The sequence below is a fragment of the Neovison vison genome, chromosome 7 (assembly GCF_020171115.1).
Source record: "Neovison vison isolate M4711 chromosome 7, ASM_NN_V1, whole genome shotgun sequence".
Lineage (NCBI taxonomy): Eukaryota > Metazoa > Chordata > Mammalia > Carnivora > Mustelidae > Neogale > Neogale vison.
Window position 1 is genome coordinate 114,350,895 of NC_058097.1, and position 13,119 is coordinate 114,364,013.

Consider the following 13,119-nt stretch of genomic DNA (forward strand, 5'->3'; position numbering starts at 1 on the left):
GAGGTGGTAAGAACGGGACCAGAGCCGAGGGTGAGCGCGGTGATGGCAGGAGATGACAACTGTGCGCGTGACGAGGTGGCCGAGGAGATGGGGGATGAGGCAGTAGAAGTGTTCAAGGGGAAGACCTCTTAGTTTTGGAGAACACAGACATTTCAAAAGGCCACAGAACCCTGCGGGTGGAGGAAAGGTGGCCCTAGAACCTTCCACAGTCTGAGGGAGGAGGCGCTGGGTGTCCTGCTGGCCTCCCCCCACTCTATCACCCCTCAGCAGCTCCCGTGTGGTGCTGCTGGGAAGCAGAGTAGATTGAAGAGCTGGTGAGCCAGAGTGATCTGTGATAAATGGTCAAGACCGCAGCATCCAAACATAGTTTATACCAAGACAAAAAAGGAAGCCCAGAGGAGAAGCTTCAATAACAATAGAATGCAAGTCACATAGTAATTTAAAATTTTTTGGCAGTCCCATTAAAAGAAACAGAAAAAGTAAAAGTAAAAGAAACAGGTGAAAAGATTTTTAATAGCCTATCTTAATTTTAATTCAATGTATCCAAAATAGTATCAACTCAACATCTGATACATATAAAATAATTATTAATGAAATATTTTACATTCTTTCTTTCTTTTTTTTTTTTTACACTAAGTCTTCTAAATCCGTGATTACACTTGCGGCACATCTCAATTCGGACCGGCTGCATTTCAAGTGCTTAGCAGCTACTTGTGGCTTGGGGCTACTGTGTGTTGGGCGGCACAGGTTTGTACTTCACTTTGTCAAATTTCTGTAGCCAAACCCTTGGGATGCCATTTCCCACAAGTGGTTCTTTTTAGAAATCATCATAGCATTTTATAGTCTAAATAATCTCTTTCTCATTTTTGTCACCACAGTGGCTTTGGTATTGGACCCCTTGCTAGAAACTGAAAAGAGCTGCCGAATGGCTTAAAACACTTCTCTTTCCTTTCCTGCTTCCCACAGAGCCTCTCATCTGGAGTTGGAGCTGGGGAGCTCCCTTGAGAGAGAGGGTGAAAAAGTGACTGTGTGGGGGTGGGGTGGGGGGGCAGTGCTTGAAGAAACTTCCAGTATGTACATCACTACCATGAGAAAGATGGATTTGGGTGTTTGTGTTTTTTTTTTTTTTGAAAGGTTTTGGGGACTATATTGCTCCTCTATTAGAGAAGCAATTAATTGCCCATCATGTGCCCAGAGGACAGGTTGCATCCCCCATACTCTAGAGGGTGGGAGTGAAATGGGGGAGCGGAAAGGCTCTCTCCAGGTCAAAAAAGTGAATCAGCTATGGGCACGGAGCCTAGATATCCCAACCTCCAGCTCAGAGCAGAATCCTGGAGCCCCACCTTTTAGCAGATGCATTTTCTCATCATACAGGCCCCTCGGCCTGTCTCTAAGGGGTGTGCCTTGATGCATTTCATCAGGAACAGACTCTTCCTCACTTGGCCCTCTCGCCCTCCCCCCCAATACCACAGCCCCTCCTGGTTTCAGGGTCAGGAAGGAGGCCTTAGGAGAAGAGTAAGCACTCCCTTCCTCCCTTTTTTTGCTCCCATTATCTGTGTTTCCAGGCCTCAGAGCCTGTCACAGCATTCTCAGTAAACAATATCTCCCTTCCTCAGGCCAATTAAATAAGCACTATAATAAAGGCGCAGGCAAGTGCTGCTGAGGCCCTGGGTAAGGGCTATTAAATCTAATGGCCCCATTTGTTAGAGGGCCTCCCATGTGCCAGGGACTGTGCTGAGCTCTGCCTTCATTATTTTATCTAATCTCCATGGGCTCATGAGCTGGATACTATTATCATCCTCATTTCTTAAAGGCAGAAGCTGAGGCTTGGAGGGTATCCGTGACTTCCCAGATACCTGGCTATCTTGTGACAGAGTGAAGATTCCAGCCGGTTCCATGTGACTCCAAAAGCTGGCGTTCTCTGCCGGGGGGTAGTGGTGGGGGGCAAAGACCTTCTGAAGAGAGGTAGTATTTCAGCTTAAGTCTTAACAGCCCATGAGATCTTGGTGGGTAGGGAAGGAGGGAATTAAAAGTCAAGGCTGAGGAAAGAGTGTGAGCAGGCACAGGGAGGGCAGAGAGGGCACCGATGGTCCCCGCCTCCATGAGCACCAGGGCTAGCTGGAATGGAGGTGTCCAGAGCTCTCCATTACAGTGGGGCTTTCTTCTTTTTAATTGATAAACTTTGTATTTTCAGGGCAATTTTTGGTTCACAGCAAAATGAGCAGAAAGGACAGAGATTTCCCATGTACTTCCTGTCCCCCTTCCTTGTACCATGCATAGCCTCCCCCAGTATCAACATCCCCTACCAGTGTGGAATATTTGTTATAAAGAACAAACTTATATCCACGCATCATTACCCATAGTCCATAGTTTACATGAAGATTCAGTCTTGGTGCTGTACATCCTGTGGATTTGGACAAATGTATAAGGACATGTACCCACCATTATGGTATCCTAGTGTACTTTGCTGCCCTAAAAACCTTCTGTGCTCTGCCTTTTCACCCCTCCCCTGCCCCACAACCCCGGCGACCACTGATCCTTTTACATCTCTGTAGTTTTGCTTTTTATGGAATGTCACATAGTTGGAATCATACATTAGACAGCCTTTTCAGATTGACTTCTTTCACTGAGGGATATGCATTTAAGGTCCCACCATGTCTTCTTCTGGCTTGGTAGCTCATCACTTTTTAGTGCTGAATAATTCTCATTATCTGGACATACCATAGTTTAGTTATCCACTCACCTACTGAAGGACATTTTGGTTGCTTGCAAGATCTGGTAATTATGAATAAAGCTGCAGGAAACATCTGTGGTGTAAGTTTTAAATTCATTTGGGTAAATACCAAGGAGTAGAATTGCTGTATATGGTAAGAGTATGTTAAGTTTTGTAAGAAACTGCTGCAGTGTCTTCCAAAGTAGCTCTATCATTTTGTATTCCCACCAGCAAAGAATGAGAGTTCCTCCTGCTCCATGTTCTCACCAACATTTGGTGTTGTCAGTGTTTTGGACTTTGGCCATTCTAACAGGCATTAGTGATACCTTATTCTTTTATTCTGCAGTTCCCTAATGACAAATGATGCAGAGAATTGTTTTATGTGCTTACTTGCTGTCTCTGTATCTTCTTTGGTGAGTTGTCACCAAAACAGATCTTTTGCCCATTTTAAAATTGGGTTGTTCATTTACTTAATGTTGAATTTTATGAGTTCTTTATATTTTTTTGGATAACAGGCCTTTATCAGATGTGTCTTTTGTAAATATTTTTCCCCATTCTGCTGCTTGTCTTCTCATTCTCCTCATACAGCAGCTTTTAAAACAGATTCCTAGGCCCTTATCCAGATCAACTTTCTCCAAGAATTTGAAACCAGGAACCCAGTTCCATAAAGGTTCTTATGTAGGAAGTCCATGGGCTAACACTGGAAGCCACTGAAGGTGATGATGGGGAGGTGAAGGAAGGGATACAGATAAGCCTGGAAGGTAGATCAGTGCCAGATAAGGAGGTGGAACTTGAATGCTGTGCTAAAGAATGTGGCATTTGGGGCACCTGGGTGGCTCAGTGGGTTAAAGCTTCTGCCTTCAGCTTGGGTCATGATCTCAGTGTCCTGGGATTGAGCCCCACACTGGGCTCTCTGCTTAGTGGGGAGCCTGCTTCCCCCTTTCTCTCTGCCTGCCTCTCTGCCTACTTGTGATCTCTGTCTGTCAAATAAATAAAATTTTAAAAAAATCTTTTAAAAAAGAATGTGGCATTCAAGTCCCTTCTTTTAATTATGAGGTCCAATAAACATTTTAAGCTAAATCTTATAGACGATGGTTTCTTGAGGGGATACCAAGTTGTGATCCAACCTTTGTTTTAGGAAGAACATTCTGGTGTTAGAGTATAGGAAGTACTGGGGATATTGGTAGCATTAGACCCAATTAGGGAATCATCAAAATATTCATGTAACAGGTGACTGGTGATAAGTCACTCAACCGGGCTGCGGCAGTGATGGAGAAATAAGTCCCATTCAATTCGACTTACAGGTATCTTTTTAATATTTTTGTGACTAAGCACTAGATCAAGGTTCTAAGGATTCTAAGATGAAATACGTATTGTTCCCATCCTCAAAAAACTCACAATCAAGATTGACCAAAAATAACTAAGTTGAGAATAGAGGGAACTGGTGTGTGGAACTGAGTTGTGTCCCCCCCCACCCCGCACCCCCCATTCAGGCCAAGATTCACATGTTGAAGCTCTAACTCCCACTGTGACTATATTTGGAGATAGGGGCTTTAAGGAGGTAGTGAAAGTTAAATGGAGTCGTAAGAGGGGGTCCCGAATCCACTAGGAATGGTGCACTTAAAAGAAGAGAAAGACATCAGAAATCGCTTTCTCCCTCTGGCCATATAAGGACACACCAAGAAGGTGCCATTGCAAGCCAGTAAGAGAAGTCTCACCAGGAACCAGTCCTTGCAGCACCTTGGTCTTGGACTTCCAGTCTCCAGAACGGTGAGAAAATAAACGTCTGTTGTTTGGGCCATCTGTCTTGTAGAACTTTGTTATGGTGGCCTGAGCAGACTAATACAGACAAGTTTAAATTTTATTCGCAGGCTGATAATGACAGGACTCAGGCCATTGACTGTAGATGTCTGCAGCTCAGAGGGGACAATCTGCGCTGGTGTGAATTGCTTATCCTAAAAACAAATCATTTGTGGACAGAGTGAGAAAAGGGCCCAGAACCAAGCTGTAGGGACACCCGACATTTAAGAGTGATGATGGTTTCAGAGGAACTCCTGTTTGGTCACATGTTGATGTGCTGGTGACTACATGACATGTATGCCCCTCTCCATCCTCTTTATCCTCAAAAGGATGATGGTGGATAGACTGTAGAGTATGTGAAGTGCATTCTACAGACTTAATTTCCACTCTGTCCCTTCGTGACTTGCTGACAGAGCCAGCGTTTAGATATGGAATTCCTGGAATTTGACGTGTTGTTCAGTCACGCGTTCAGTAAATATTCACTAGCTCGGGTCGTCTGTTGGATTCTTGTATTATTACCGTTTAATGTTTTATGTAATGGTGCTTTGCCTTCTTCAGTAGAAAGAAAGTTCCTTGAGGACAGGAACTGTGACTTGAATTTCTTTGCTTCTGTTCTTCAATCTTACCTTGGGCACACAGCTGAATTTCCAGTGTGTGCAGGACGGCCATTTACTTCGAGTGATTATGGGAAGGATGGTTACATTTAGGTAATCATTTTTTAAGCCTTTGCAAATTACAAATGTAGTGAAAGCAAGATACATTTATTTTAAATTACAATGTACAGTTTAAGGCATCAAAAGGGCATTAGTAGGAATCACGGTATTTTAAAAGACTCCAAAAATTAACAGCTCATGGCAATGGATCTGTATCAAGAAAGAGTTGGGCACAGAACTAGATTTCAGGAAATGAGGGGTGTGACAAGTGTGACTCAGTGATGCATGGCTGTTGCCTGCAGTCCTATTTATGGCTCACTGACACCTCTCTGATGGGGTTAAGTATCTGCATTCAGCCCAATTCTCCCCTCTGACTCTGCAGGTTACAGCAACTCACTAGGAGCCCTGAGAAAGAGAAAAAAACCTTCCCTCCAGGGGTCCTGGGCAGGGGCAAAGGGATCTCCCCTCCCCCTCCTGCATCCAAAGAGGGCTTCCCTCTGAGAGTTTATGGCAGCCTGACCTCCAGCCTCTGGGTTGGAGAATCTGGCCGCTTCTGTACTACATAAAAAGGGCAAGTGCATTCATTATTATTATATTATTATACAATGTATAATATATAATAGCGATTATGCTGTCAGCAGCCAGAATCTCTGACCACAGATCAGAGGCTGGGGTGACATAAATCCACCTAGTGAAGTCTTTGGAGGTTCCACGTGAAGGTGAGAGCATTCAACTCCATCTATAAAGAGGGCTCTCAGTGAAGACTTTCTTCCACAAGCAACTTTGGCGGTTGAATTTGGGGGGTACTGGGGAAATCTGGACAAAGAGCACCTAGTGTATCTGGGATAGGATGCAGAAAAGGTCTCAGCTGCCTCCTCGGAGCCATGGAATGCTACTAGCTCTCATCCGTGCTGGGGATGGAGCCAGATGCAGAGTGACCCAGAGGCCTGCAAAGAGGGAAGGGGCAGCCTTCAACTTCTTGGGTCAGATTCTTTACTGAAAACATGGCCTGCTTGGGTTTCATTTTCTGCTTTCCTTGCTTACATCAGTGTCTTTGTCTAGGCTTTATCCAGGCCCCCTGCCTGCTCTGGGGTCAGAGGATCAATCGCTGCCTGACTGTGGCTTAACCGGCTCCTCTATGGGGAGCAAGGAGCGAATGTCAAGGGGGAAGGGGTTCTCTTTTCCCTTTATGCCGAGGGCCATGTGCTAAGTTGTGGAAGCAAGCAAGCCTGCATCTGTAGGTGGCTGGGTGCCTACGCCTGGCACTTAGTAGGACTGTAATATTTTCGGGATGAAAGAAAGCACATGTATGACCATGCAAGCTTGCACTGGTCTTTTTAGAGGGCATCGGTGTGAATTTCCTCCCTGAAGTAGAAGGAAGCCACCTTAGCAGGCCCAGGCTGAAACAGCCCTGTTGGTTGCTCCCTTTATATTACACCACCCGACCCCCAGAATTCTGGGACTTTTTAAAATGAAAATAGCAGTGGCTTAGAATAGGCTTGCCAGGCATTTGCAAAGAGGTGATTTACTGACAAAGCCTCTACACCCTTTTATCTCTCCTGCTGCCCCACCCCATTACAGTCTCCCTCTCGGTGAGCCAAACGCCCCAGGAAGCCCACAGCAGAAAAAGCTCTTGAGAATAGGAATAACTAACCAGAGTGTCATCTGAGCACCTTTTCTGGGGCCAGGGTAATGAGAATTATTCAAATGCAATCATAAAAATGAGGCCATCAGGCAGGAATGGGGTGGGGGTGGGGGGGAGAAGGAGTGGTGGTGGAGGGAAGGATTCCTCGCCAGCTTTAAGTTTCATGATTTCGGGGGAGCTCTCTCGGGGTGCACGGAATTTCCCCTCCTCGCCATCCCCCGAGCCCAGGAGGTGGTGCCGGTCGGCCTCGGTGGTGTGCAGAGAGGACGTGGCGTGGGGGTGGTGTGGGTGTCCCCTGTTCTGAGGGGGTCCTCCGCGTCCCGCCGTCCGCGGCGGGCTCGCGGTTCGCGGCTTCCTTTCCAGCGCGGTTCTGCCTCCCGCCAGCAGGAGCGGGCCCGCGCCGACGTCTCAGAAAAGCCTCCAGTAGAGGGAGACACTCCAGCTGCGGCTCCGACTTGGAAGCGCCGGGCCGGGAGTGGGTGGGGGCGAGGGGGGTGGGGAGAGAGGGGGAGTGGGGCGAGGGGAGGTGTGTGAGGGGGGGGGCTCCGGGGGGCGGGTCCCTGTGCCGCTGACGTCCCGAGCAGTGCTGGGAAGTATAGGCTGTGTTGTCACGCCGGTGTCAGTCTGATGAAGATTGGCATCAGGTAAGCTGTCATTCATTTCCATGTCAGAGACGCTTTTGCAGGCGGCGGCGGCGCGGCGGCGGCGGCGGCGGCTGCTGCTGCTGCGGGCGGCTGCCTCAGAGCGCGTGTGTTTTATTCCAGTCCCCAAGCCAGAGTATTATTCATTGCGACAGGGCAAGGAGGAGAGAGGGAGAGAGGGAGGCAGCAGGGAGGAGAGAGAGGGAGGCAGCAGGGAGGAGGGAGGCAGGGAGCAGAGAGGGACGGCGGGAGCGTGCAGAGAGAAGCTGGGGAAGCGCCGGGAGAGCGCGGAGCGAAGCAGCGCGAGTGGCGCCGAGGCCGGGGAAGGAGGCGGCCGGAGCCGCGCGGCCCGCCCGAGCCCCGGCCGGGCCCGCGCGCAGCCCCGCCGCCGCCGCCGCCGCCGCCTCGCCCCGCTCGGGCCCGTGGCCGGGCGCGCATTGTCCGCGGGTGCGAGGAGCGGGGCTGCGTACTCTGACGGCCGCGGGCCCGAGACACCGTAGCGGGCGGGCGGGGAGCCGTGCGCCGCGAGAGCCGGGGGGCCCGAGAGTAGGGACGGGCGCGCGGGCCGGAGCCCGGCTGCAGAAGGCTCGGGGCTGGGCGCTCCGCGGGCGAGGCTGAGAACCGCGGGCCGGCTCTACGTTCGCCTGCTCCCGGCTTCGGGCGCCCTTTGGGCGGGCGCTTGCTCGGCGCCACCGGCCTGGAGCTGCCTTATGGGCGGCTGCGAGTAGGGGCAGCCCCAGCCTCAGGCCGGGTGACCCGAGCGGAGGAGCAGCGTCCGCGTCCCGCCCGGCCTGGGGAGCCAGGGCGAGTGAGATTTTGCAGGCGGATCGGTGGGGACAGCAGAACTCAAGCTCTGAGTTAGGGCAACCGGGCTCCCAGGGGCCACGCTCAGAGACCCTCGCCCCGGGAGAAGCGATTTGTAGGGTAACTGGCTTTCCGCGGATTGTTGGGAGTCTTTGGCGAGGTCGGGGAGGCGTAGGGGCCCAAGGCGAGGTTTGGGAATCGGGAGCCCTCCTGGCCCGAGAACAAGGACACGAGTTCGTAAAAGGGGGGACGGAAAGCGCCCAAGAGCCGTGAGCTGGGGGGGGGATGGGGCAGAGTCCCGAGTCTGCCGCGCAAAGTTTGCGTTTCTTTCGGGTTGGGCGAGCGGGACTCTCCTGACTCCCGAACCCGAGGAAGAAACGAGCGAAGCGGGAGGTCTTTTCCGGGGTCTCTGGGCGAGAGAGCCCAGGGTTCTTGAGCGGTGGGGACACGGGCTAGGAATGGCAGTGGGGCGGGGTGGGGGGGGGGTTGGCTGGTGGTGGTGCAGCAGCCCTGAATTAGGGCTGGGCTTTAGGGACACGCTCGAGTTTGGGTTGTAGGATTCAGGCTGTTTTCAGAAGCGGGACTGAAGGGCTGCTGAGTAGCTTAGGGATCGGATCTACACCCCTGGCCAGAGCAGGGGGCAGGAGGTAGGAGCTGGGGGCCTGGAGTTACATCTGAGGCTGGACTCGGCGGAACGGGTGGTGTTTTTAGTATTTTGCCACGGGATCGCGGCTTTTTATTGGGATTTAGGTTATTGAAATTTGGGGAGGGTCGCGTGAGCGGTTCCCCATGCTCCGTGGGCGGAAAAACATCTAGGGAGGCGATGAAAATAGTTGATCCGAGCCATGGCAGGCAAGCCCCGAATTTCTGCTGCTTCTCCCCGAAAGTGGATCTGGAGCAGAGGACTTGAGGCGCGCTGGACCCGGTGCTAGGAGAAAGATTCCAGGAAGCGGACAAATCGAAGAGACGTTCTGGGTGAAGCGACAGGGCAGCCTCGCAGGACTCGGAGTGGATCCGAGGACCGACCTTGGTGGTTCTGCGGGCTCTGAAAGCCACTTGGGGGGCTGCGGGCACAGCGCGGCGGGCGGATACGGGTGGCCCGCAGGGACCGAGGCCTGCTCAGGGGGCGCTAGCTGCGCGGTGCCGCATCACGCCCGGGGAGTCCGGGCTGCGGCCGAGGGCAAGGCGGGCTCGAACTCCAGCGTCCTGGTCAGAGCCGCCGGCTCTAGATCCGCAGGCGCTGCCTGTGCTTCCTTCGCCCGCGGCGCGGCCGGGAGCCCACAAGCCAGGCGGCCTGTGTGCTCAGCCTGGGAGACGGGGGCGCTCTGGGTCTTCTGCCCTCACCCCCACTTGTCTCGGGACTTCTCTAGCGTGTTGACTTTTCGGATTTCGAGTGCTCTCCAACTGGTGGAAGCCAAAAGCTTCACATTTTAGGCAGATCTAGGCGACCCTCCCTTCCCCAAAGCTGAGGAAATGATGGTGTTCAAACACACGATGTATTACGCAAAGCCCTAGCCCCTAGCCCTCTCTCCTACCCTGTCATTACGGCCTTCCAGAGGCCTCACAGCCTTAGAGAGAGGGAAGGGCGCCTCCTGTCCCTGGACTCGTGGTCTCCCACTGGAGCTGCGCCCCGCAACCGCACTCTGTCCTCATGGCTCAGGCCTAGCTCGGCTGGTGGGAGAGAAGTCCGGAACCGTGAGGGAGGTTATCCCTCTGGCCAACTAGGGAAGCGAAGTGTGTAAGGGTCTGTACGAGAGGAAGATTTGAAATTTCCTTTTTGCAATCTTGTGCCCATGGTCCCAGCCTTCCGCGCCCCTCGCACCCCTCTCTCAGGCAGCCAGTTGGCGCTTCCGGGACTCAGAAGACGCTAGATCCACGAGTGGCCGCCGGGGCCCAGGCCCTCGCTACTGCCCGGCGGGCGGTGGAGCTCCAAGGCTGTTTTTTTGCAGGCTCGGTATTCGTGAGCTCTCCTGCCTGGAGCCGGAGGGCGGGAGGGAGCCATGACCCCACGGAGACTCCCCAGTCACCGCCTCCCCTTTGTGAGCACGAAAGGCATGAAAGCCCAGAGAAAGAGAAGCTGCTCAGAATAAGGGGCAGGGGGTTACTGGAGGGAGATGGGCCCAGCCACCGCTCACAGTAAAAGGCCTCGTGCAAATTGCACTGAAGGATACCCAACTTGAGACTGGCTGTTTTATGATCCTTTCTGGGAGTTTACTGCGCCATGCTTTTAAGTCTGTAGATTGCTTTAAGTTAATGAAAGTGCTGCTTTCAAAAGGGGCTTTTATGTAAGGCGGTGGCAAGGCCAGTACCTCCCCTTTACTCTTCCAAAATGGGTCTGTTTAAAAAGAAGGAGGCTCCTGGAGTTCCCACATGGACAGAGCTTGGGGGAGGACGCCATGTGACAATGAGGAGTAATAAAAAATCAATGTCCAAGTAATTCAGAAAGAGGAGTTTACTTCTTTCCCAGTCCAGGGTCACCTGTGCCGTCTGATACTGCCTTTTGGACTTCCACTGAGTCTGACTTTAAGTGCCCCTTACACCCTGTCTCAGCATCGCTTTATGTAGGCCTGACCCTGTTCAATTAAACTCCAACTGGATTTCAGGATTTCAACTGGCTGCCAATTCAAGCTGCAACTAAAATATTTACTTGTGGCTGGGGGGAGGGGCTTTGCCTTGCATTTAGTAAGACAGATGTGTTAAAATGTCAGGGAGAAAGGCTGGGAACCTTGAGAAGAAACATGGAAGGCTATTTTTCAGCGCTTTCCCCCTTTTCAATCTCTTTGGCACAAAAGGTGAGAGGACAAGGTTTTTGACTAGGTCCTAACACAGAAACTGCAGTGGGGCTGGGCTGTGGCTTTGACCGCATGTCATAACCATTTAAACTGTGGTTAGTTGTTCAAAGCTCAAAGCTTCTCCAAGCTGGGTTTCATTAACTCTACACCAGTTGCCTGGAAGTTCAGTAGCAATAAATTGTATAAACACATTTGAAGTAAGTTAGTGATGAAATAAGGAGAATTACTGTCTTGTGAGTGGAGAATCCTGAATTCATGGAGTTTTAACTTAACTGGAAACATACCTCCTCTCCCTTGGCCTTGATGTTTATGGGTGCACCAGAGTGTGTGTTAAATTTCTGTCTGCCATGTCCATCTTCAACCTGGGACTGTAACTCATTAGGGACCAAGGCATGCCTAGAAAGCAAAAGGCTGGATTTTAAAGGGGGCTCCATTAGCCTGGTTTAGAAACCAAACCAAACCCATCAACCTGACTTCCTTACCCTGGGTGAATGCAACATAAACAGCCGCAGAGCAGGCCAAATTAGATTTTTAAACGTTAGCGGCTTAATAATACTGTGTTGTTAGCAATTGAATTTGTTTTTATTAAAGAAACAACCTATAAAATTTATAGGATTCCAACGTGTTGCAAGATTTCCTTGCTATTTATTTAGTGCCCCCCCCGAAATTCTATCTCCAATTTCAGACTTTTGTTCCTGATTTATTTAATTTAAAGCACATTTTCTAAATTAGTTCGGGGAAGGTGAGAAATGCTGTTATAAGTTTTCCTTTTTCTGATGCTGTGTGGCACAAGGACTGCGATGCTGCAAGATATATATAAACGTGTGATGCAATTGCACGCGGAGCCAAGTGTCTGGATCACACAAGATGCAGATCGGAGTGTGGAGAGGGCGGAGCAATGCCACGGAGGAAAAGCAGAGGAAGTTATACGGAAAATGAAATCATCGTGAGCCACCGGCAGCCTTGGTTCTAGCCAACACACCATGCTTTGTATAAAAACACTTCACATGCGATCTGTGACTTCTTAAAGATTGAATTATATTGAGAAGCAGAATTCAGAGGGAGTAGCGGCCCTGGCTGGGTTCTGGCCAGGCTGCATGGCCAGGCTTGTTGCGATGGGGATCTGCTAATTTAATTAAATCTAATACCTGGTGGGAAAGGGAGGAAGGAGATAATCAAGGTTGGCAGGTCAGCATGCTGAGCTAGTGTTTAAGCCGAAAATGGGGGGGGGGGCTGGCGGGTTTCTGCTTTGTTACTGTCTGGCTGCATGACTCCTGCGGGTCCCCTAGCTTCTGGATCTCGGTTTCTTCATCTGTAAAGTGGAATGTATCACAGGAATCCCTTGTTAGGCCAGGAGGGGCGAATCTCGAATGACTCCCTGACTCCCACCGTGGGTATGCTCTAAATAATAAAGGAAACGAAGAGAGGCGTCTGAGCAGCAGTCACATTCTTCCCTGTGTTTTCCTTCCCTGCCTGATCCAAAGCCTTTCCCCGAAACTCTCAGAAGTTCTGAGACTGAGGGCGAAAGGGCCAATTGCCCGCCTTCCTTACATCCTAGAATTTGAAAATCCCACTGCGATCCCCAAGCCCACCTGCACTTCATCAGGAGGGGCAGTTAAGTTGGGGCAACGAGCGGGGCTTCTCCCCGGTGGTGCTACCTGGAAGAGCTTCCAAGCATCCGATAAAACACAGAATCTGACTTATTGGACATTCAGCCCCTTCCCTTTGTGCCAGCGGAAAGAAGAGGCCTGAGCTTGGACTGGTGTGTGACATCTGGTCAAGCTGGGGGGATGGGCGCCGGTCCGGAGCTAGCCGCAGCTTGAACCTCACTTAGCAGTCTCCATGCTGGCAGATCAAAGCAGATTCTGGGCCAGAAAGCCCAAGAAGTTACACCCAGCACTTACACAAAAGTGGATCCACACTTTGAGTCTCCTCCTCTTCTCATGCCTGATATTTCAATGCTAGCCTTGATACTGGAGACGTGGCTCCAGCAGAATGCCTGCCTTTAATTCTCCCTCATCCGTGGGGACGTCTTGGGGCAATTTTTTCCTCCACACATCCTCCTCCAGCG

General features: G+C 51.0%; 1 protein-coding gene across 4 annotated transcripts in view; it reads left to right on the plus strand.

Moving 5' to 3' along the window:
* PKNOX2 (PBX/knotted 1 homeobox 2) overlaps positions 1-13,119 on the plus strand; it is a 304,551-nt gene that overhangs the window by 43,616 nt on the left and 247,816 nt on the right. Inside the window, exon 1 of one of the 4 annotated variants that reach the window (XM_044258138.1) lies at positions 7,358-7,455. The exons of 1 other annotated variant lie outside the window; for it this stretch is intronic. The gene's annotated coding sequence lies outside the window, so the exon portion shown is untranslated. Of the gene's footprint in view, positions 1-7,357; positions 7,456-8,765; positions 8,904-13,119 lie in introns of those variants that run through there. 2 more of the 4 variants (XM_044258139.1, XM_044258140.1) reach the window with 2 other exon arrangements.